This window comes from Amia ocellicauda, unplaced genomic scaffold, assembly GCF_036373705.1.
Source record: "Amia ocellicauda isolate fAmiCal2 unplaced genomic scaffold, fAmiCal2.hap1 HAP1_SCAFFOLD_32, whole genome shotgun sequence".
Taxonomy (NCBI): domain Eukaryota; kingdom Metazoa; phylum Chordata; class Actinopteri; order Amiiformes; family Amiidae; genus Amia; species Amia ocellicauda.
The window spans coordinates 1030071-1054911 of NW_027102887.1; the positions used below are offsets into that span (position 1 = coordinate 1030071).

The following is a 24841-nucleotide window of genomic DNA, read 5'->3' on the forward strand; positions in this document are numbered from 1 at the left end:
AGCTGGATACGTGTACAATACTTCAATTATATCTCCTCCAGACAGAGAGAGAGTATTAAGAGCTACTATAAAGTTACCCAGGAGACGTAAAAGCTTGCAGCACTAGGTATTTCCAGGAGGTCTCTCATTCATGTACTGACCAGGTCCTGCCCCGTTTAGCTTCCGAGATCTGACGAGATCGGGCGCGTTCAGGATGGTGTGGCCGCAAGCCGAGATGCCTGGCTGCATGATGTCTCTTAAAGGCTGGCGGGTATTGACGGAACTGCCAGCAAATAAATAAAAGAAAAATAGAGGGAAAAATACCAGTGCAGCAAAGGCTGTTGAAAGTAGCCGGGTACGTGTACAATTCCTCAATTATAACACCTCCAGACAGATAGAGAGTATTAAGAGCTACGATGAAGTTACCCAGGAGACGTAAAAAGCTTGCAGCACCAGGTATTTCCTGGAGGTCTCCCATCCAAGTACTGATCAGGTCCTGCCCCGTTTAGCTTCCGAGATCTGACGAGATCTGGCGCGTTCAGGACAATGTGGCCGCAAGCCAAGAGGCCTGGCTGCATGATGTCTCTTAAAGGCTGGCGGGTATTGACGGAACTTCCAGCAAAAAAAAAAAAAAAAAAAAGAAAAATGGAGGGAAAAATATCAGTGCAGCTAAGGCTGTTGAAAGTAGCCGGGTACGTGTACAACTCTTCAATTATATCTCCTCCAGACAGAAAGAGAGAATTAAGAGCTACGATGAAGTTACCCAGGAGACGTAAAAAGTTTGCAGCACCTCGTATTTCCAGAAGGTCACCCATAAAAGTACTGACCAGGCCCTGCCCCGTTTAAATTCTGAGATCTGACGAGATCGGGCGCGTTCAGGACGGTGTGGCCGCAAGCCGAGAGGCCTGGCTGCATGATGTCTCTTAATGGCTGGCGGGTATTGACAGAACTTCCAGCAAAAAAAAAAACAAAAAAAAAAAAGAAAAAGAAAAATGGAGGGAAAAATATCAGTGCAGTAATGGGTTTTGAAAGTAGCCGGGTACGTGTACAATTCTTCAATTATATCTCCTCCGGACAGAAAGAGAGTATTAAGAGCTACGATGAAGTTACCCAGGAGACGTAAAAAGCTTGCAGCACCTGGCATTTCTAGGAGGTCACCCATCCAAGTACTGACCAGGCCCTGCCCCGTTTAAATTCCAAGATCTGATGAGATCGGGGGCGTTCAGGACGGTGTGGCTGCAAGCCAAGAGGCCTGGCTGCATGATGTCTCTTAATGGTTGGCGGGTTTTGACGGAACATCCAACAAATAAAAAAAAAGAGAAATGGTGGTAAAAATACCAGTGCAGCAAAGGCTGTTGAAAGTAGCCGGGTACGTGTACAATTCCTCAATTATAACACCTCCAGACAGATAGAGAGTATTAAGAGCTACGATGAAGTTACCCAGGAGACGTAAAAAGCTTGCAGCACCTGGTATTTCCAGGAGGACACCCATCCAAGTACTGACCAGGCCCTGCCCCACTCAGTTTCCGAGATCTTACGAGATCGGACGCGTTCAGGACGGTGTGGCCGCAAGCCGAGATGCCTGGCTGCATGATGTCTCTTAAAGGCTGGCGGGTATTGACGGAACTGCCAGCAATAAAAAAAAGAGAAATGGAGGGAGAAATACCAGTGCAGCAAAGGGTGTTGAAAGTAGCCGGGTACGTGTACAATACTTGAATTATATCTCCTCCAGACAGAAAGAGAGTATTAAGAGCTACGATGAAGTTACCCAGGAGACGTAAAAGCTTGCAGCACCAGGTATTTCCAGGAGGTCTCACATTCAAGTACTGACCAGGTCCTGCCCCGTTTAGCTTCCGAGATCTGACGAGATCGGGCGCGTTCAGGATGGTGTGGCCGCAAGCCGAGACGCCTGGCTGCATGATGTCTCTTAAAGGCTGGCGGGTATTGACGGAACTGCCAGCAAAAAAAAAAAAGAAAAATAGAGGGAAAAATACCAGTGCAGCAAAGGCTGATGAAAGTAGCCGGGTACGTGTACAATTCCTCAATTATAACACCTCCAGACAGATAGAGAGTATTAAGAGCTACGATGAAGTTTCCCAGGAGACGTAAAAAGCTTGCAGCACCAGGTATTTCCTGGAGGTCTCCCATCCAAGTACTGATCAGGCCCTGCCCCGTTTAGCTTCCGAGATCTAACGAGATCAGGCGCGTTCAGGACAAAGTGGCCGCAAGCCAAGAGGCCTGGCTGCATGATGTCTCTTAAAGGCTGGCGGGTATTGACGGAACTTCCAGCAAAAAAAAAAAAAAAAAAAAAAAAGAAAAATGGAGGGAAAAATATCAGTGCAGCAAAGGCTGTTGAAAGTAGCCGGGTATGTGTACAATTCTTCAATTATATCTCCTCCAGACAGAAAGAGAGAATTAAGAGCTACGATGAAGTTACCCAGGAGACGTAAAAAGTTTGCAGCACCTCGTATTTCCAGAAGGTCACCCATAAAAGTACTGACCAGGCCCTGCCCCGTTTAAATTCCGAGATCTGACGAGATCGGGCGCGTTCAGGACGGTGTGGCCGCAAGCCGAGAGGCCTGGCTGCATGATGTCTCTTAATGGCTGGCGGGTATTGACGGAACTTCCAGCAAAAAAATAAAATAAAAAGAAAAATGGAGGGAAAAATATCAGTGCAGCAAAGGGTGTTGAAAGTAGCCTAGTACGTGTACAATTCTTCAATTATATCTCCTCCAGACAGAAAGAGATTATTAAGAGCTACGATGAAGTTACCCAGGAGACGTAAAAGGCTTGCAGCACCTGGTATTTCTCGGAGATCTCCCATCTAAGTACTGACCAGGCCCTGCCCCGTTTAGCTTCTGAGATCTGACGAGATCTGGCGCATTCAGGACGGTGTGGCCGCAAGCCGAGAGGCCTGGCTGCATGATGTCTCTTAAAGGTTGGCGGGTATTGACGGAACTTCCAGCAAAAAAAAAAAAAAAAAAAGAAAAATGGATGGAAAAATATCAGTGCAGCAAAGGGTGTTGACAGTAGCTGGATACGTGTACAATACTTCAATTATATCTCCTCCAGACAGAGAGAGAGTATTAAGAGCTACGATGAAGTTACCCAGGAGACGTAAAAAGTTTGCAGCACCTCGTATTTCCAGAAGGTCACCCATAAAAGTACTGACCAGGCCCTGCCCCGTTTAAATTCTGAGATCTGACGAGATCGGGCGCGTTCAGGACGGTGTGGCCGCAAGCCGAGAGGCCTGGCTGCATGATGTCTCTTAATGGCTGGCGGGTATTGACAGAACTTCCAGCAAAAAAAAAAACAAAAAAAAAAAAGAAAAAGAAAAATGGAGGGAAAAATATCAGTGCAGTAATGGGTTTTGAAAGTAGCCGGGTACGTGTACAATTCTTCAATTATATCTCCTCCGGACAGAAAGAGAGTATTAAGAGCTACGATGAAGTTACCCAGGAGACGTAAAAAGCTTGCAGCACCTGGCATTTCTAGGAGGTCACCCATCCAAGTACTGACCAGGCCCTGCCCCGTTTAAATTCCAAGATCTGATGAGATCGGGGGCGTTCAGGACGGTGTGGCTGCAAGCCAAGAGGCCTGGCTGCATGATGTCTCTTAATGGTTGGCGGGTTTTGACGGAACATCCAACAAATAAAAAAAAAGAGAAATGGTGGTAAAAATACCAGTGCAGCAAAGGCTGTTGAAAGTAGCCGGGTACGTGTACAATTCCTCAATTATAACACCTCCAGACAGATAGAGAGTATTAAGAGCTACGATGAAGTTACCCAGGAGACGTAAAAAGCTTGCAGCACCTGGTATTTCCAGGAGGACACCCATCCAAGTACTGACCAGGCCCTGCCCCACTCAGTTTCCGAGATCTTACGAGATCGGACGCGTTCAGGACGGTGTGGCCGCAAGCCGAGATGCCTGGCTGCATGATGTCTCTTAAAGGCTGGCGGGTATTGACGGAACTGCCAGCAATAAAAAAAAGAGAAATGGAGGGAGAAATACCAGTGCAGCAAAGGGTGTTGAAAGTAGCCGGGTACGTGTACAATACTTGAATTATATCTCCTCCAGACAGAAAGAGAGTATTAAGAGCTACGATGAAGTTACCCAGGAGACGTAAAAGCTTGCAGCACCAGGTATTTCCAGGAGGTCTCACATTCAAGTACTGACCAGGTCCTGCCCCGTTTAGCTTCCGAGATCTGACGAGATCGGGCGCGTTCAGGATGGTGTGGCCGCAAGCCGAGACGCCTGGCTGCATGATGTCTCTTAAAGGCTGGCGGGTATTGACGGAACTGCCAGCAAAAAAAAAAAAGAAAAATAGAGGGAAAAATACCAGTGCAGCAAAGGCTGATGAAAGTAGCCGGGTACGTGTACAATTCCTCAATTATAACACCTCCAGACAGATAGAGAGTATTAAGAGCTACGATGAAGTTACCCAGGAGACGTAAAAGGCTTGCAGCACCTGGTATTTCTAGGAGGTCTCCCATCCAAGTACTGACCAGGCCCTGCCCCGTTTAGCTTCCGAGATCTGACGAGATCGGGCGCATTCAGGACGGTGTGGCCGCAAGCCGAGAGGCCTGGCTGCATTATGTCTCTTAAAGGTTGGCGGGTATTGACGGAACTTCCAGCAAAAAAAAAAAAAAAAAAGAAAAATGGATGGAAAAATATCAGTGCAGCAAAGGGTGTTGACAGTAGCTGGGTACGTGTACAATACTTCAATTATATCTCCTCCAGACAGATAGAGAGTATTAAGAGCTACGATAAAGTTACCCAGGAGACGTAAAAGCTTGCAGCACTAGGTATTTCCAGGAGGTCTCACATTCATGTACTGACCAGGTCCTGCCCCGTTTAGCTTCCGAGATCTGACGAGATCGGGCGCGTTCAGGATGGTGTGGCCGCAAGCCGAGATGCCTGGCTGCATGATGTCTCTTAAAGGCTGGCGGGTATTGACGGAACTGCCAGCAAAAAAAAAAAAGAAAAATAGAGGGAAATATACCAGTGCAGCAAAGGGTGTTGAAAGTAGCCGGGTACGTGTACAATTCTTCAATTATATCTCCTGGAGACAGAAAGAGAGTATTAAGAGCTACGATGAAGTTCCCCAGGAGACGTAAAAAGCTTGCAGCACCTGGTATTTCTAGGAGGTCTCCCATCCAAGTACTGACGAGCCCTTGCCCCGTTTAGCTTCCGAGATCTGATGAGATTGGGCGCGTTCAGGACGGTGTGGCCGCAAGCCAAGAGGCCTGGCTGCATGATGTCTCTTAAAGGCTGACGGGTATTGACGGAACTTCCAGCAAAAAAAAAATGGATAAAGAAAAATGGAGGGAAAAATATCAGTGCAGCAATGGGTGTTGAAAGTAGCCGGGTACGTTTACAATACTTCAATTATATCTCCTCCAGACAGAAAGAGAGTATTAAGAGCTACGATGAACTCACCTAAAGGATTATTAGGAACACCATACTAATACTGTGTTTGACCCCCTTTCGCCTTCAGAACTGCTTTAATTCTACGTGGCATTGCTTCAACAAGGTGCTGAAAGCATTCTTTAGAAATGTTGGCCCATATTGATAGGATAGCATCTTGCAGTTGATGGAGATTTGTGGGATGCACATCCAGGGCACGAAGCTCCCGTTCCACCACATCCCAAAGATGCTCCATTGGGTTGAGATCTGGTGACTGTGGGGGCCAGTTTAGTACAGTGAACTCATTGTCATGTTCAAGAAACCAATTTGAAATGATTCGACCTTTGTGACATGGTGCATTATCCTGCTGGAAGTAGCCATCAGAGGATGGGTACATGGTGGTCAAAAAGGGATGGACATGGTCAGAAACAATGCTCAGGTAGGCCGTAGCATTTAAACGATGCCCAATTGGTACTAAGGGGCCTAAAGTGTGCCAAGAAGACATCCCCCACACCATTACACCACCACCACCAGCCTGCACAGTGGTAACAAGACATGATGGATCCATGTTCTCATTCTGTTTTAGCCAAATTCTGACTCTACCATCTGAATGTCTCACCTCTTTTTCCTATTTGTAGTGGAGATGAGTGGTACCCGGTGGGGTCTTCTGCTGTTGTAGCCCATCCGCCTCAAGGTTGTACGTGTTGTGGCTTCACAAATGCTTTGCTGCATACCTCGTTTGTAACGAGTGGTTATTTCAGTCAAAGTTGCTCTTCTATCAGCTTGAATCAGTCGGCCCATTATCCTCTGACCTCTAGCATCAACAAGGCATTTTCGCCCACAGGACTGCCGCATACTGGATGTTTTTCCCTTTTCACACCATTCTTTGTAAACCCTAGAAATGGTTGTGCGTGAAAATCCCAGTAACTGAGCAGATTGTGAAATACTCAGACCGGCCCGTCTGGCACCAACAACCATGCCACGCTCAAAATTGCTTAAATCACCTTTCATTCCCATTCAGACATTCAGTTTGGAGTTCAGGAGATTGTCTTGACCAGGACCACACCCCTAAATGCATTGAAGCAACTGCCATGTGATTGGTTGATTAGATAATTGCATTAATGAGAAATTGAACAGGTGTTCCTAATAATCCTTTAGGTGAGTGTATATGTATGTATGTGTATGTATGTCCAATTGCTTTGACAATAAAAATGAAATGAATTGAGAGAGAGAGAGAGAGAGAGAGAGAGAGAGAGGAATATGAGCTCCTAAAAAACATTTGTTTTTATACATAAGCGGATTTAATTTGTGATTTACAAATGAATATATAGCACTATAAACATACACAGAAGACATGGAATAGAAATTCAGAAGAAAAAGTATTCAAAAAATAATAATTTTAAGAGAAACACAAAAAGAAGAAAGCAGAGAGACAGTTCAGGAAGAAAAGTCAGAAAAGAAAAGCTGAAGACAAGAATTGGAGGTAAGAGACAAATAATTAAACAAAAAAATATGTATTAATAAAATAAATAAGCATTCTCAGTAGTTGACTCAGCCAATGAAAATGCAGAGCTCCGATTTGAATAGAGTGACAGTAGGAGAGAGCCCAACTGCCACTGAGACTGATAGAAATCAATCGAACAGCAGTCTGACTGCAGAGCTGCCTTTTGAAATCCGATACCCTGAAGACATTCGCTCTGCACAGGCTAAGAAGGACTACAAACAAGCTGTGATGAGAGCATCTCCTGAGACCCTCATCCTAGACTACACCGGTAAAGGAGAAAACAGGGTCAAGAACAATCTACTGTTCTACACCGCCTTTCACAAAACTCTGTGCCAGACATACCCCAATAACAACAAGAGGGGCATTAGCAGAGGCAGGCAGATCTCAGTGCTGGTAGAGAAAGACACAGACAGTGTGATGCTCACTTTTAATGTATACCACAACGGGACCATCATGGTGCAGGGCAGCGAGAGCAGCCTGGACCAATTAGCTCTCGGCTTCCACACCTCAAAGCAGCAGACTGAGGTAGAGAAACAAGAGCCAGAGCCGGCCACCCTGCAGTCTGCCCCCAGCCACACGGAGCCAGACAGTGCCCCATCTCCCACAGACTGCCCCCCTGTCTCCCCAAAACTCTCCAGCAACATTAAAACACTAAAGGAATGCCTATCAGTGCTGGAGCTGGAGTTTGCGGAGTTCAGGGAGCAGACCTTGAGCACCCTGGCCCAGACCTCCTTGTGTGATCAGCTCCGGGATGAGATGCACAGACTAAAGATGCAGCACAAGGCTGAGATCCATGAGCTGAGAGCAGCAGTGAGAGACCTGGAGGAGCAGAGCCAAACCCTGAGGACGGAGCTGCGCAGAGCGAGGGAGGAGCTGACCTGGACACCCCAGCACAGCTAGCTGAGGAGCCTGCAGAGCCAGCTGGAGGAGCTAAGAGAGGAGCTACACATCACTGGAGCACAGAGACTGCACTGCACTGACCCCACAACACCTCCAACCCCTGACGCACCCACTGATCCACCCACACTCCCCACCACTCCTGACACACCCACTATCACCAGACCTGCCACTAATACACAACCCCCTGAAACGCCACTCCCCCAAAACACACCCGCTGCCCCCACCACTCCCGACGCAAACCCGGAGTGGCAGGTCAACGCAGAGGTGGTCATTCTGAGCGAATCCAATGGGAAGTTCCTGGTTGAGAGGCGCCTCTTCCCTGGGCGAAAAGTGAAAAAGCTTTGGTGCTCCACAGCACAGAGAGCCCTGGAGCTGCTCTCCAAGAGGAGGCTTTGCCAAGTCAAACACATCCTCATCCACACCGGCACTAACGACCTGAGTGCCCGTAGGGGCGATGTGGCCTCAGCCCTGAGACAGGTAGCAATGAAAGCCACAGAGGAATTCCCAACTGCCAAAATTTCCATCTCCACACTGCTGCCCCGCACAGACGTGCCCCTGCACATCATCCAGGCCATCAACGCAGAAGTGTCCCGAAGATGTGCCCTCCTCCCCAACGTCCACCTGGCACACCACTGAGACATCCAGCCACATCACCTGTATGACCACGTCCACCTCAACAAGACGGGTGTGAGGATCATCTCAAAGGTCCTCAAGGACACAACCCTGGGCCGAAACCCCACACACCCCCACCTCGAGACCAGGAGCAAACCCCCCAGCCCCCGGCCACATCCCCAGCCACCGGCTCCACCCCAGCCCCAGCCCCTGAGACCCCGCGGCCCCATTCCCCACCCCCCCATCCCCAGAGGGCCCGTCCAGCACAGCAGAGCGGACAGCCGGGGACCAGCACAGCCACACAGCCACGCAGCAGCGGCTTCCAGAGCCTGGAGGCCCGATGCTGCCCAGCTGGCCCAGATAAGGCAACTACTCAGTGTCATCTGTACCACACTGCTGAGTTAACTGAGCCTCAACACACATATATATGGTTGTGGAGATGGAGAGTAAGAAAAAATGTGATTTAATTATTCTGATATTTTGATGCAAAGATAAAATCTTTGAGTGATTATTATGTATATCCATATATAATTATTAATAGTAATATAATATCAGTTGTAGACCACAAATTAAACTTTCTTATGTAGAAGAGACAAGTATAATAAAATATATTAACATGTCCTTTAAAATAAGCAGTTGGAATATGCAGGGTTTACGCTCCTCAACTTTTGGAATGAAGAGCACAGGCCCTGAACTGATCAACACTGTAAATAGTTCAGATGTTTTCATTCTTGTAGAGACTTGGTGCTGTGCAGATATGTCTATACACTGGATGGATACAATGGATACAGGGAGCTGATTGTGCCCTCCTATAAAAAACCCAAAGTCAGGTGTGGCAGGGCCTCGTGGGGGATTATCGTGTGGTACAGGGAGGAGCTCCGAGCAGCCCTATGCCCAGTACAGAGAGGAGACACACACCTGTGGATGAAAATCAGAAAAGACACCCTACAAAATAACACAGATATATACCTATGTGCAATTTATATGCCACCCGCAGACTCCCCCTACTATAATGAGGAAGGCTTTCATGAGCTTCAAAACGAAATCTGCCACTTCCAGACCCTGGGCTCTGTACTGCTGTGTGGCGATCTCAATGCCAGGACTGGCAGAGAGATGGACTACATCAATACAGAGGGGAACACACACCTGTTCGGAGACTCCCCGCTGTGCCACACACACACCTCCACACTGACACAGCCACGACAGCGTGGTAAACAAGAGCAGGAAGCAGGTAGTGCGCCTATGTAAAAGCCTGGGTCTATATATCATCAATGGCAGGACCAGGGGGTACTCTCTGGGGAGATTCACATACTGCTCGGCTCTGGGCAGCAGTGTGGTGGACTACGGCATAACTGACCTGGACCCACAAGCCAACAATGCGTTTATAGTCAGACAACAATCTCCACTATCAGACCACAGCCAAATAACACTTTACCTAAAAAGATCAGCGCAGCCACAAGTCAGAGCCAAACTTCCCACAAAACTGGTCTCCCTGCCACCCAGTTAGAGATGGTCAGAGCCCAGCACAGAGAACTACACAAGAGCCCTGAATAGTGATGAGATTGAAAACATGTTAGACAGATATCAATCCTCACACTATCAAATAAACCAAAACGGAATAAACTCAGCCACCAAAACACTGAATGAAATATTTGAGAGACTGGCTTTAAAATCAAACATTAAAACAATTAAAAACCAAAATATGAAATCGTCTAAAAGAAAAAAAGAACAGTGGTGTGACCAGGAGTGTGAAACTTCTAGGAAACACCTGAGACATCTCTCCAACACTAAACACAGAGAGCCCGACAACCAGGAGGCTCGCCTCAGCTACTGCCAGGCCCTGCGGCACTACAAGCAACTCCTCAGTAAGAAAAAAGACCACTATATGGGCAGAATAAATACCCCAAAAACAAAAAATGAAATACCAATTCAAAATGGAGAAATCTGGAAAACACACTTTGAAAAACTTTACCAAAATGTTGAAAACAATCCAAAGCCAGAACAGGTTAAAATATTAAAAAACCTAAATAAATTGGAAGAAATCATTAAGAATAACCAAAATCCCTTAGATAACCCATTTACAATACAGGAACTAAAACATCAACTCAAAATCCTCAAACCCAGGAAAGCCAGCGACCCCGACAGCATCAGCCCTGAGATGCTGAAGCACAGCAGCCCGCAGCTGCAGGAGGCTCTGCTCAAACTCTTTAACCTGGTGCTGAGAGCCGGGTGTTTCCCTGAGGTCGGGAATCAAGGATTGATCACCCCGATTTTTAAAAGTGGAGACAAATTATACCCCAATAACTACTGGGGCAGCTGTGTGAGCAGTAACCTGGGGAAGGTGTTCTGCAGTATCATCAACGCCCAGATACTGGCCTTCCTTACCAAGCACAGTGTCCTGAATAAGAGTCAGATTGGCTTCCTACCAAAACACAGCACAACCGATCATATTTACACTCTACACACCCTCATAAATAAATATACCCAAAACAATAAAGGAAAAATATTTGCCTGTTTTGTAGACTTTAGAAAGGCATTTGACTCAATCTGGCACAAGGGATTATTTTATAAACTTCTACAGAGTGGTGTAGGGGGTAAAGTTTATGACATCATTAAATCAATGTATTCTGAAAACAAATGCGGAGTTCAAATTGGCAACTCAAGAACAGAGTTCTTCACTCAGGGGCGGGGAGTGAGACAGGGCTGCAGTCTGAGTCCAACACTGTTCAACATCTACATCATCGAGTTGGCCACAGTGTTGGAGCAGTCTGACGCCCGCAGCCTAACTCTCCATGACACAGAGATCAAGTTCCTGCTCTACGCAGACGACCTGGTGCTGCTGTCGCCCACAGAGCAGGGGCTTCAGCAGAACCTGGCGCTGCTAGAGCAGTACTGTCAGAAATGGGCCCTGGCAGTCAATCTGGACAAGACCAGAGTTATGGTTTTCCAGAAAAAAGCCCCATCTCAGGGAAACAGGTACCGCTTCACTCTGGGCAGCACTGGATTAGAGCACTGCACCAGATACAACTACCTTGGCCTGACCATCAGTGCGTCAGGGAGCTTCAGCCTGGCTATAAACGCATTAAAAGACAAGGCACGCCGGGCATTTTATGCCATAAAGACACAATTTGGGAAAACAACAATACCAATAACTATTTGGATTAAAATATTAAACTCCATCATCCAACCAATCCTGCTATATGGGAGCGAAGTGTGGGGTCCCCTCATGAACCTCAATAACAACAATTGGGACAAAAGCCCCATGGAAATATTCCACCTAGAATTTAATAAAAACATCTTACACGTACACAGAAACGCCCCCACGGCTCTGAGGCTCACAGAGCCCGAACACACAATGACCAAAACAACAACAATTGGGAAAATTGACATGTACCTGAAAAGCAAATACACAAAAGATTAGAGACACGAATTAGAATTACAAAACAAATTGGAATGCTACCGGGCCCTGAATAGAAACATTACATTGGCTGAATACTTAAAAATCCAAAATATAAAAGAGAGACAAAATCTAACTAAATACAGGCTCAGTGACCACAGCCTCGCCATTGAAAAAGGCCGCTACAGAAAATTCTGGGTTGCCAGAGAAGAGCGGCTGTGCAGCCAGTGTGACCTAGGGGAGGTCGAAACACAGGCGCATTTCCTGCTGTCCTGCCCTAAATACACAAAAATCAGGGAGACATACTTTAAAATATTAAAAATGCATATCCCTGAGTTCAGCATGATCCCCGATTGCTGCAAACTCCCCGTCCTGCTGGGAGAGGAGGAGCGCACTGCCTTCTTAGCAGCGCAATATGTATCCACCTGCCACAGCCTGCGAGACAGTGTGTAGACACCAGCCTGTGGCACTCCATTTGCAAAACGAAATAAAAACAGTGATTTTTCTGATGTCATGACACAAATTTTGATACAAACAACAAATATGGTTTATATCCTACTTAATTTTATTTCAATGTGTACTATATTTGTTCCACTGAATCTTGTATTGCAATGTTTTGTCTTGATTGATAGAACATTTGTATCTGCTTTGGCAATATTGTGATAGATCATGCCAATAAAGCACCTTTGAATTGAATTTAAATGAATTGACAGACAGACAGACACACGCACACACACACACACACACACACACAAACACACACACAGAGCCAGCCAGCCAGACAGCCAGCCAGCTCAGCCATGACATCACGAGCCTCTCTCAGCTGACTGCTATGACATCACAGAGCACGTACATTCCGTTGCTTGCCGTCTGTCAACCACTCAGTCACTGCCAGCCAGACTGGCTGGCTGGCTGGATGGGGGGGCTGCTTGCTGCGGCTGCGTATCTTAGCAAGCTAATTTGCCTGACCGGCCTTCCTACTCCTATGCCCAAATGCCCACCTAAGCCCGATCTGCTGTTCACCTGGATCACAGCTCCGCCCCAACAAGGCAGATCCTCCCAAAAATGGTACAAACTGATCCACGTTCCCCTCCACGGAAAGCTTTAGCCCAAAATAAGGGACACATTCTGTAACAACATAACGAATGCCCACCCAACCTGTGACAAAACTGAGAAAAAAGAAAAACGCTCAGTCCTCCTGGTGGAGGGACACACAGCCACCCTGGCTGCCCAATATGTCAGCGCCTACCACAGCCTGAGGGACACAGTGACACACGAGCACCGGCTGTAAATATAATGTAAATACTCGTTTGTAATGCATGTCATTGTATTTCAAAAAGGAATCTGGAAATAGTAAACCTATTTTCTTTATTTGAATGTATTAAAGATCACATTTTATTACATTTTCTTTTTCTGTACTTCATTACATTATATTGAGATTCATAATTCTATTATTTATTTTCCGTAGGTATGTATGTATGTATTATTGTATGGAAGGAAAGTTAGAAATTATTTTCTCAAACCTGTTTTTCTCTCTTGTATACTTAAGAAAGATAAGGTCAAGCTAGAAGGTCAGGAGGCCATAAGGTAGTTTGATTTCTGTTTGTTATTTACGATGAGAACCTTGGAGACAATGTCAAACGGTATGACCTACGTGCCTGTTCCTTAAAACCATGTGTAGATCTATGAACTCTGTTCTATAATGAAATACGTTCTGCTTAGTTAGCCTTTAAGATAACATAGTAATGATTTTCTAGCATGTATGTATGTATGTATGTATGTCCAATTGCTTTGACAATACAAATGAATTGAATTGAGAGGGAGAGAGAGAGAGAGAGAGAGAGAGAGAGAGAGAGAGACAGACAGACAGACAGACTGACAAACACAAACAGACACACACACACACACACACACACACACAGACACACACACAGCCAGCCAGCCAGCCAGCCAGCCAGCTCAGCGATGACATCACAAGCCTCTCTCAGCTGACTGCTATGACATCACAGAGCATGAACATTCCGTTGCTTGCCGTCTGTCAACCACTCAGTCACTGCCAGCCAGACTGGCTGGCTGGCTGGATGGGGGGGCTGCTTGCTGCTGCTGTGTACCTTAGCAAGCTTATTTGCTTGACCGGCCTTCCTACTCCTCTGCCCACATGCCCACCTATGCCCGATCTGCTGTTCACCTGGATCACAGCTCCGCCCCAACAAGGCAGATCCTCCCAAAAATGGTACAAACTGATCCACGTTCCCCTCCACAGAAAGCTTTAGCCCAAAATAAGGGACACATTCTGCCCAATATGTCAGCGCCAACCACAGCCTGAGGGACACAGTGACACACGAGCACCGGCTGTAAATATAATGTAAATACTCGTTTGTAATGCATGTCATTGTATTTCAAAAAAGGAATCTGGAAATGGTATACCTATTTTCTTTATTTGTATGTATTAAAGATCACATTTTATTACATTTTCTTTTTCTGTACTTCATTACATCTTATTGTGATTCATAATTCTATTATTTATTTTCCGTGTATATGTATGTATGTATGTATTGTGACAAACCAAGGGGCAGGGTCATACATGGCAGATATGTCAGGCCAGGTCTGCTGCAAGGTGTGTACTCTAGGGTAGAATACCGACCCTAGGCAACTACACTCCCCAGAAACCCTCAGGCAGCCATTCTAGCACCTAATGTGGTCACTTGGTGTTACTTCCTCAATTATTCACCAGGTATATAAGGCGGGCCTGAGAGAGAGAGAAGTGAGAGACAATAGGGTGAGTTATCTGGAAAACAGAGGTAGCTCATAAGGAGAAAGCCAAGACTTATTTATTCCAGACTTTGTTTAAAATAGAATGATTATGTAAGATTAGTTACAACTCCAGTGTGAGTTAGGTTTTGTTTTCAGATTTGTTTTGTTTGAAGTAAACATACAGGCACAGCCCTGTATTTGCAACCTCCTCCCTGGGTCATGACTGGTTTTTACTCCTAAGAAGATCACAGAGAAGACCCGCTCATGTGTACAGCCAAGGCGTTTTGTCACATTTGGTGTAGAATGCGGGCAGCACCTCATGAAACCCAGACTGGCTGAGTGAATTTTTTTATCCAAAAAAAAAAAAACTACAGGCTGTAATAGCCCAACAGGAAGCGACCAGGGTGCAGCAGGTGGCTCACCAGGATGCTATGCGGATGCATCAGGAAGCACTGCAGGTCCAGCATGATAAAAATAAAATGTTTAGAGAAGAGCAGGAAAAGGTGACTAAAGAGCTGAAAGAGAGTGTTGAAGCACTTGCAACCAGGATTGGGCCACAGGGGGCTGCAACCCATTCCACTCCCCGCACCAATCACTTTCTGCAGAAAATGACAAAACAGGACGATGTTGAGGCCTTCCATATGACCTTTGAGAGGACAGCGGAGAGAGGGATGGCCAAAAGATTCCTGGGCAGGGCTTGTGGCACCTTATCTGGCAGGGGATGCACAGAAAGCGTACTTTGATCTGGAGCTGAAGGACGCCCAGGACTATGATAAATTGAAAGCGGAGATAATGACCCGATTGGGCGTGACCACCGCAGTGAGGGCACATCGGTTTCAGCAGTGGGCCTACCAACCAGGACAACCAATCCGAACGCAGATGTTTGATCTGATCCATCTGGCCAGGAAATGGCTACAGCCAGAGGTCCATTCATCAGCCGAGGTGGTGGAGGCCATAGTCCTTGACAACTACCAACGCTGTTTGCCCAAGGACGTTCGACGCTGGGTTGGCCAGAATGAGGTGCTGTCCGCTGACACCTTGGTGGCCATTGTAGAGCGGTTCTATACAGCCGGAGCAGCAGAGCATGTACCGGAGGTTAAAAACTCGTTCCCCAGGCCATGACGAACCAGCGGACCGGGTAAGATGGTTCCAAAGTACTCTGGGAAACATGACGCGCTGGGTTGGAAGAAAAGAGCAAGACTGGGGGGGGCAAAGGTGGGGCCTAAAGCCGAGACTAAGGGTTATAGGGGGTCACCATCACAACCAATTGTCTGCTACAATTGTGACAAAGTAGGACATATTGCGGCCCACTGCCCAGGTAGAGAGGAACCAATGCAATGTAATGTGTGTGATATGGGGAAAGAGAAACCGGTATTTTATGCCTGCCCTGTTGGGACGGATGTTTTCATAGGCGGAGTACCTAATCCAAAACACATGTGTACAGTGATAGTCGATGAGAAAGAAGTGGCTGCTCTACTCGACTCTGGCAGTATGGTTACACTGGTCACAGAAAAATTAGTAGCGACCAACAAGCTGGATAGACATCAGGAGCTCAGTATCACATGCACACATGGTGACACACGCCCCTATCCCACAGCCCTTGTAAACATACAGACAGAGGCCGGGAAACTAGATTACGAAGTCGGTGTGGTACCCAACATGCCATATGATGTGATACTGGGACGATATTTTCCTAATTTTGGAAAACTAGATAGAAAACATAGTAAATTGGAAATGCACACTGAAAACTGTAAGCCAGAAGTTGCCTCGATCCCACAACTAGAGCTAAAAGTAGACCTGGTTCCAGTTGAGTCGACAGTGAAGGTTTTGGTTGGGGAAAATTAAACTGAAAACATAGGGGTGGAATGTAGTGACGTAGATGACCCTATGGAGGGTGAGGAACCCAGCACTAGCAGGGTGGGTGAGAATCCATTCATAGAGACCCCTGAAGCTGACAATGTAGAAGTGTCAGTGTTAGAGGGACTCCCCACTGATTTTGGCAGCGCACAGGTGCGAGATCTCACTCTACACTATGCTAAAGAAAATGTGAAGGTAGTAAATGGGACCCCTATGACTACTGCAGACCCGCCAACAGCTTATCCTTATTTTATGGTAAAAAATGACCTATTGTACCGTGTAAATAAGATAGGGGTGGACATTGTGGAGCAATTGCTAGTTCCCACCCCATTCAGACGAACAGTTCTCAATCTGGCACATGGGCATATCCTGGGGGGACATCTGGGGATGGACAAAACCAAGGATAGACTCCTGAGGAGGTTTTACTGGCCAGGCGTACATGCAGACGTGACAGAACATTGTAGCTCATGTCCTGAATGTCAACTACATGCTCCTAAACCAGCCTTCAGAAGCCCACTGGTCCCTTTGCCCATCATAGAGACCCCCTTTGCTAGGATAGCTATGGATGTGGTGGGACCTCTCCCGAAATCAGCCAGAGGGCATCAGTATATACTGGTTATTTTGGATTATGCCACCAGGTACCCAGAAGCCATTCCACTGCGGACCATGGCTTCAAAAGGTATTGCAAAAGAGCTAATGTTGATGTGTAGTAGGGTGGGGATACCGAGGGAGATATTAACAGATCAGGGCACACCCTTTATGTCTAAGGTTATGACCGATCTGTGTAAATTGTTGCAGGTTAAGCAGTTGAGAACATCAGTCTACCACCCACAAACAGATGGGTTGGTTGAGAGATTTAATAGGACCCTGAAGTCCATGCTAAGAAAGGTAATCGATAAGGATGGGAAAAATTGGGAATTCATGCTGCCCTACTTGATGTCTGCCATTAGGGAAGTCCCACAGGCTTCCCTGGGCTTTTCGCCTTTTGAACTGTTATATGGGAGGCACCCCAGGGGGATATTAGACATAGCCCGTGAAACGTGGGAACACGAGTCCACTCCTTTCCGGAGTGTAGTCGAGCACATCAATGCTATGCAAGAGAGAATAGCCACAGTCACTCCCATTGTGAGAGAGCACCTAAGGCAGGCACAGGAACACCAACAATTCGCCTATAATCGTCAGGCTACACTGAGGGTGTTCCAGCCTGGTGATAGGGTGTTGGTGTTGGTTCCCACTGTAGAATGTAAATTTCTGGCTACGTGGATGGGACCTTATGAGATTATAGAGCGAATACGGGAAGTGAACTATAAGGTTCAGCAACCCGGCCGCCGACCCCCAGAACAAATATATCATGTCAACTTAATAAAAGCCTGGAAGGACAGGGAAGTGTTGATGTTGACTTACCCCCCTCAGCCACTAGGGACACCGAAGGTGAATATTGCAGCTGCCTTGTCACCTGACCAGTTGAAGGAGGTGAACGACTTGATAATACGTAATAGGGAAGTTTTCTCAGGCATACCGGGGCGTACCCATTTAGTCTCTCACAACATTGTGTCTCTCCCAGGAAAGAAGGTAAATATGAGGCCTTACAGGGTACCAGAAGCTCGCAGGAACACTATTAGAAATGAGGTTAAGGAAATGCTGGAGGCAGGGGTTATTGAAGAATCCCACAGTGAGTGGTCCAGCCCTATAGTCATGGTTTCCAAACCTGATGGCTCCTGGAGATTCTGTAATGATTTTAGAAAGGTTAATGAAATTTCAAAGTTTGATGCATACCCAATGCCCCGAGTAGATGAATTGTTAGAGAATATTGGGAATGCTCGCTATATTTCAACTATTGACTTAGCCAAGGGCTACTGGCAGATTCCCTTGACCCCGGGTGCCAAAGAAAAAACAGCCTTTGCAACCCCAGATGGTCTGTTTCACTACACAGTGATGCCCTTTGGCCTGCATGGTGCTCCTGCCACCTTTCAAAGGTTGATGGACCACATACTTAGACCACACAGGACGTATGCGGCAGCATATTTAGATGATGTGGTCATTCACAGTCCAGATTGGGAATCACATTTGTCTCAGCTCCAAGCGGTATTGGATTCAATACATGCAGCAGGCCTGATGGCTAATCCAACCAAATGCAATTTGGGGTTGGAAGAGGCCAAATACTTGGGCTATACAGTAGGGAGGGGTATGGTGAAACCCCAAATATCCAAGGTTGAAGCCATAAACTCTTGGCCTAGGCCTGTCAATAAAAAGCAGGTTAGGGCATTTTTAGGGTTAACTGGGTATTACCGGAGGTTTATTCCCAACTATGCTACCTTAGCGGCCCCTCTGACTGATATGACTAAGGCTACAGAACCCAATATGGTTAGATGGGGTGATACAGCAAACCGGGCTTTCCGGAGCCTACAGGAGGCGCTCTGCCGCAACCCCGTTTTAATGGTACCTGACTTTCAGAAAGAATTTATAGTCCAGACGGACGCCTCTGAGGTGGGGATCGGAGTGGTTTTGTCCCAAAGAATGGGTGATCACGAACACCCGGTGTTGTTCCTTAGCAGAAAGTTGGAATCCAATGAAATAAATTATTTGGTAGTTGAAGAAGAATGTTTGGCAGTGAAGTGGGCTTTGGACAGTCTTCGATACTATTTGTTGGGCAGGCACTTCACCCTGATCACTGACCATGCCCCCCTCACTTGGATGCATCGTTCGAAAGACAGGAATGCCCGTGTGATGAGGTGGTTTTTGAGTCTCCAACATTTTCATTTCACCCTGCAGCACAGGCCAGGGAAGGCCATGGGGAATGTTGATGGGCTGTCCCGGGTGCATGCTTTTTTGCGGCTGTCGCTCGACCTATGGGGTCGCAGCTGGGGGGGAGGATGTGGGACAAACCAAGGGGCAGGGTCATACATGGCAGATATGTCAGGCCAGGTCTGCTGCAAGGTCTGCACTCTAGGGAAGAAAACCGACCCTAGACAACTACACTCCCCAGAAACCCTCAGGCAGCCTAATGTGGTCACTTGGTGCTACTTCCTCAATTATTCACCAAGTATATAAGGCGGAAAGATAGAGTCAAGCTAGAAGGTCAGGCCAGAAGCTAGTTTGATTTCTGTTTGTTATTTACGATGAGAACCTTGGAAACAATGTCAAACGGTATGACCTACGTGCCTGTTCCCTAAAACCATGTGTAGACCTATGGACTCTGTTCTATAATGATATATGTTCTGCTTAGTTAGCCTTTAAGATAACATAGTAATGACTTTCTAGCATGTATGCATGTATGTATGTATGTCCAATTGCCTTGACAATACAAATGAATTGAATTGAGAGGGAGAGAGAGAGAGAGAGAGAGAGAGAGAGAGAGAGAGAGAGAGAGAGACAGACAGACTGAAAAACAGACAAACAGACACACACACACACACACAGACATACACACACACACACAGAGCCAGCCAGCCAGCCAGCTCAGCGATGACATCACGAGCCTCTCTCAGCTGACTGCTATGACATCACAGAGCACGTACATTCCGTTGCTTGCCGTCTGACAACCACTCAGTCACCGCCAGCCAGACTGGCTGGCTGGCTGGATGTGGGGGATGCTTGCTGCTGCTGCGTACCTTAGCAAGCTTATTTGCTTGACCGGCCTTCCAACTCCTCTGCCCACATGCCCACCTATGCCCGATCTGCTGTTCACCTGGTCACAGCTCCGCCCCAACAAGGCAGATTCTCCCAAAAATGGTACAAACTGATCCACGTTCCCCTCCACGGAAAGCTTTAGCCCAAAATAAGGGACAAATTCTGTAACAACATAATGGATGCCCACCCAACCTGTGACAAAACTGAGAAAAAAGAAAAACGCCAGTCCTCCTGGGGGAGGGACACACAGCCACCCTGGCTGCCCAATATGTCAGCGCCTACCACAGCCTGAGGGACACAGTGACACACGAGCACCGGCTGTAAATATAATGTAAATACTTGTTTGTTATGCATGTCATTGTATTTCAAAAAAGGAATCTGGAAATAGTAAACCTATTTTCTTTATTTGTATGTATTAAAGATCACATTTTTTTACATTTTAATTTTCTGTACTTCATTACATCTTATTGTGATTCATAATTCTATTATTTATTTTCCGTGTAGATGTATGTATGTATGTATGTATGTATGTATGTATGTATGTATATGTATGTATGTCCAATTGCTTTGACAATACAAATGAATTGAATTGAGAGGGAGAGAGAGAAAGAGAGAGAGAGAGAGAGAGAGAGAGAGAGAGAGAGAGAGAGAGAGAGAGAGAGAGAGAGAGAGAGAGAGAGAGGAATATGAGCTCCTAAAAAACATTTGTTTTTATACATAAGCGGATTTAATTTGTCATTTACAAATGAATATATAGCACTATAAACATACACAGAAGACATGGAATGGAAATTCAGAAGAAAAAGTATTCAAAAAATAATAATTTTAAGAGAAACACAAAAAGAAGAAAGCAGAGAGACAGTTCAGGAAGAAAAGTCAGAAAAGAAATGCTGAAGACAAGAATTGGAGGTAAGACCTTTCACCTATAGAGACAAATAATTAAACATAAAAATATGTATTAATAAAATAAATAAGCATTCTCAGTAGTTGACTCAGCCAATGAAAATGCAGAGCTCCAATTTGAATAGAGTGACAGTAGGAGAGAGCCCAACTGCCACTGAGACTGATACAAATCTATCGAACAGCAGTCTGACTGCAGAGCTGCCTTTTGAAATCCGATACCCTGAAGACATTCGCTCTGCACAGGCTAAGAAGGACTACAAACAAGCTGTGATGAGAGCATCTCCTGAGACCCTCATCCTAGACTACACCGGTAAAGGAGAAAACAGGGTCAAGAACAATCTACTGTTCTACACTCAGTACCCCACCGCCTTTCACAAAACCCTGTGCCAGACATACCCCAATAACAACAAGAGGGGCATTAGCAGAGGCAGGCAGATCTCAGTGCTGGTAGAGAAAGACACAGACAGTGTGATGCTCACTTTTAATGTATACCACAACGGGACCATCATGGTGCAGGACAGCGAGAGCAGCCTGGACCAATTATCTCTCGGCTTCCACACCTCAAAGCAGCAGACTGAGGTAGAGAAACAAGAGCCAGAGCCGGCCACCCTGCAGTCTGCCCCCAGCCACACGGAGCCAGACAGTGCCCCATCTCCCACAGACTGCCCCCCTGTCTCCCCAAAACTCTCCAGCAACATTAAAACACTAAAGGAATGCCTATCAGTGCTGGAGCTGAAGTTTGCGGAGTTCAGGGACTAAAGATGCACCACAAGGCTGAGATCCATAAGCTGAGAGCAGCAGTGAGAGACCAGGAGGAGCAGAGCCAAACCCTGAGGACGGAGCTGCACAGAGCGAGGGAGGAGCTGACCAGGACACCCCAGCACAGCCAGCTGAGGAGCCTGCAGAGCCAGCTGGAGAAGCTAAGAGAGGAGCACAGAGACTGCACTGCACTGACCCCACAACACCTACAACCCCTGACGCACCCACTGACGCACCCACTGATCCACCCACACTCCCCACCACTCCTGACACCCCCACTATCACCAGACCTGCCACTAATACACAAACCCCTGAAACGCCACTCCCCTAAAACACACCCGCTGCCCCCACCACTCCCGACGCAAAACCCGGAGTGGCAGGTCAACACAGAGGTGGTCATTCTGAGCGACTCCAATGGGAAGTTCCTGGATGAGAGGCGCCTCTTCCCTGGGCGAAAAGTGAAAAAGCTTTGGTGCCCGACAGCACAGAGAGCCCTGGAGCTGCTCTCCAAGAGGAGGCTGTGCCAGGTCAAACACATCCTCATCCACACCGGCACTAACGACCTGAGTGCCCGCAGGGGCGATGTGGCCTCAGCCCTGAGACAGGTGGCAAAGAAAGCCACAGAGGAATTCCAAACTGCCAAAATCACCATCTCCACACTGCTGCCCCGCACAGACGTGCCCCTGCACATCATCCAGGCCATCAACGCAGAAGTATCCCGAAGATGTGCCCTCCTCCCCAACGTCCACCTGGCACACCACTGAGACATCCAGCCACATCACCTGTATGACCACGTCCACCTCAACAAGACGGGTGTGAGGAAGGTCCGTTTTTAGTGTTTCTCTGAACACATCCAAGCTTACCTAGGCGCTACATATTATTTTCAATTAGCCGTAATTCTGATCTGTATTTTGGCTTGTTAATAGAAGTTATTGAAGTTGGACTCCTAATTCAAAATAACCAATATGTATCTCAACGTAATTTACTGACAGACATCACTCTTTATCACTTTCACTTTTGAAGGAACTGCTTTGTATTCTGTGTATTGTTTTATTGTAGTGCTGCTTCCTTTCTTGGCCAGGTTTTACTTGCAAAAGTGATTTTATTCTCAATGTAAGCTCAAAGTCAAATAGTTTAAATAAGAAAACAATGTATTGAAATGAGAACATCATGAACCTGTGTAATTGTGCTGAAGGACAAGCACTGAAAGCAGAGAGAATTTTGTGTTTGGCATTGAATAGCCTTAAAGAAAACTATGCCGTTTTTGGAAACTTTCATATTTAAGTTGAATGTAGGCAAAAACATTCCAGTCACTCTGAAGAGAGAATACAGTTTACTGTTCGAATAAGTAGCCCCTGAATTGAAGATAAAAATCAAAAGTGCTGTTCGTAATTAGTTTACACTTTTACATCAGATGTCTTGTTTTTGCGTTCCAAATTGAGGAGTTGTGGCATATAATGTAAATGAAGTTACTTCACTAGTAGTGCGATTTCTACGTTGTGTATGTGTGTTTGTATATATGAACTCATACATTTTTTAAAGATTGTATTTGGAAAACAAATTCAGGTATAGCACGTGTCCCCCTTTTGAATGGGTTCTATATATAACATTTTAAAACGAATGGTTCTGTGTAGAACGCTATGTTTGGGGGTTCTTCATGTAACCCCTTTGAAGGGGTTCTACATAGAACCATAAAGGGATCCACCAGAGCGATTACTCGAGGAACCCTTTATGGTTCTGTGCAGAACAATTTCTTCTAAGAGTGTGGAGTGTCGCCACACAATTTCTCTCAGAGGGCTTTTGACCAATGGCAATCCAATCCTGAATGACGTCACCACTATCCTGTTGTACTTTATGGGAGAGATGTATTAAGTAGTTTATAATGAGAAGAATAACAATAATCACCTGTTTTTCATAGGTTTTGTATCCATGGTCTCCTTCATATTAGGAAAGGAAGTTGATCCATAGCCTACTCAGAGACAACTGAGAGTTGGTCTCTGAGCAGCAGCACAAAGGGGTCGAGTCTCTCAATGTCCGTGTGTTGGAGATATTCCACCATATTGGTCCCAGCCTTTAAAACAATGTTAAAGAAGATGTTAAAGATATTGTAGAAATATATTGCAGAAGAGCAGAACTACAATCACACTTTTTCAATGCTATTGCTGTTTTCTACCTCCCTGGTGAGGTACCAATGCGGGAAGTTTGAGAGAGTATTTCTAAAATGTGTATGATCCAATACACACAGTTATTTAAAAAGCTGACGTCTTGTACATGCTCACCAGAACCAAGCCTAATTAAATAACACATTTAATATTAAATAAGTACATGTGCAGTAGCCACTTGGACAATTACAGATCCCCAGGTCAAAACACAACAGAAAGACATGGAAGATCGTATTTTCAAATCACATCTGTGGCCCCCATAACTGTAATTTGGTATTAGTGGGTCAAAGGATTTATTTGGTTCAAGTGATAATAAGATCATATTTTGAAATGAAACACTACAGGATGTCATATTTAAAATGACTGTGAGTACCTTTCTTTAGTGACGGTTCTGAGGGGGGCAGGGATTAGTTGAGTGTGCTAATTGGAGCTGTGAAGTGTGCAGAGAAAATACAAATGTTTTCTTTTAATATGAAAACAAAGAACTTTTTTTTAACACCGACCTGGGATTGTGTTTCTTTCCAAGTTTCCTTATTGTTTCTGAGAAGAGACTGTTCACTTGCAAAGTGAACTGGACCCGTGTGACTCGCAGGTAAGGAGAGCCCGTGTTGAACTAAGATGGCTACAGTGAGTTTTCCTGGACAAAGCTCGGGCAAAGGATAGCGCAGAGTGCACCTGCACCTGAGATTGTGTTGAGAAGCTTTGTGATAAGAGCAGGTAAAGAGGGAAAAGAAACACAAGTATTTTCTTTGTTTGAAGAACACATTTTGTTTTAACTGAAACGGGACTACAACTTTTGAAAGGGAAATAGTTGCTAGTGCACTGTATTTTTATTGAGTTTATTAGAAGAAAAAAGCTTATATTTTGGACAGAACGAACTCGTTTGGCATGCAACTAGCAGCAAACGATGTGAAGCAAACAAAACAGTTAGCAAGTTAGCAAGTTAGCAAGTTACAGTCTGTCCTAGGTCCGGGGGTG

The 24841-nt window shown here is 46.0% G+C and overlaps 1 non-coding gene and 15 pseudogenes across 1 annotated transcript; all 16 read right to left on the reverse strand.

Annotated features, from left to right (window-relative positions):
• Nucleotides 1–91: 91 nt before the first annotated feature.
• LOC136730934 (uncharacterized) lies at nucleotides 92–210 on the reverse strand (annotated as a pseudogene).
• Nucleotides 211–420: 210 nt separating this feature from the next.
• On the reverse strand, nucleotides 421–539 carry LOC136730885 (uncharacterized; annotated as a pseudogene).
• Nucleotides 540–757: 218 nt separating this feature from the next.
• On the reverse strand, nucleotides 758–876 carry LOC136731010 (uncharacterized; annotated as a pseudogene).
• A 228-nt stretch (nucleotides 877–1104) lies between these two features.
• LOC136730760 (uncharacterized) lies at nucleotides 1105–1223 on the reverse strand (annotated as a pseudogene).
• Nucleotides 1224–1434: 211 nt separating this feature from the next.
• Nucleotides 1435–1553, reverse strand: LOC136730937 (uncharacterized; annotated as a pseudogene).
• A 208-nt stretch (nucleotides 1554–1761) lies between these two features.
• Nucleotides 1762–1880, reverse strand: LOC136730703 (uncharacterized; annotated as a pseudogene).
• Nucleotides 1881–2090: 210 nt separating this feature from the next.
• Nucleotides 2091–2209, reverse strand: LOC136730871 (uncharacterized; annotated as a pseudogene).
• A 222-nt stretch (nucleotides 2210–2431) lies between these two features.
• On the reverse strand, nucleotides 2432–2550 carry LOC136730917 (uncharacterized; annotated as a pseudogene).
• A 216-nt stretch (nucleotides 2551–2766) lies between these two features.
• On the reverse strand, nucleotides 2767–2885 carry LOC136730813 (uncharacterized; annotated as a pseudogene).
• A 217-nt stretch (nucleotides 2886–3102) lies between these two features.
• On the reverse strand, nucleotides 3103–3221 carry LOC136731011 (uncharacterized; annotated as a pseudogene).
• A 228-nt stretch (nucleotides 3222–3449) lies between these two features.
• On the reverse strand, nucleotides 3450–3568 carry LOC136730761 (uncharacterized; annotated as a pseudogene).
• A 211-nt stretch (nucleotides 3569–3779) lies between these two features.
• LOC136730938 (uncharacterized) lies at nucleotides 3780–3898 on the reverse strand (annotated as a pseudogene).
• A 208-nt stretch (nucleotides 3899–4106) lies between these two features.
• Nucleotides 4107–4225, reverse strand: LOC136730704 (uncharacterized; annotated as a pseudogene).
• Nucleotides 4226–4435: 210 nt separating this feature from the next.
• LOC136730584 (5S ribosomal RNA) lies at nucleotides 4436–4554 on the reverse strand. Its single transcript, XR_010809378.1, has one exon. It is a non-coding gene; the product is annotated as a 5S ribosomal RNA (ribosomal RNA).
• Nucleotides 4555–4769: 215 nt separating this feature from the next.
• LOC136730958 (uncharacterized) lies at nucleotides 4770–4888 on the reverse strand (annotated as a pseudogene).
• A 210-nt stretch (nucleotides 4889–5098) lies between these two features.
• On the reverse strand, nucleotides 5099–5217 carry LOC136731030 (uncharacterized; annotated as a pseudogene).
• Between the last annotated feature and the right edge of the window lie 19624 nt (nucleotides 5218–24841).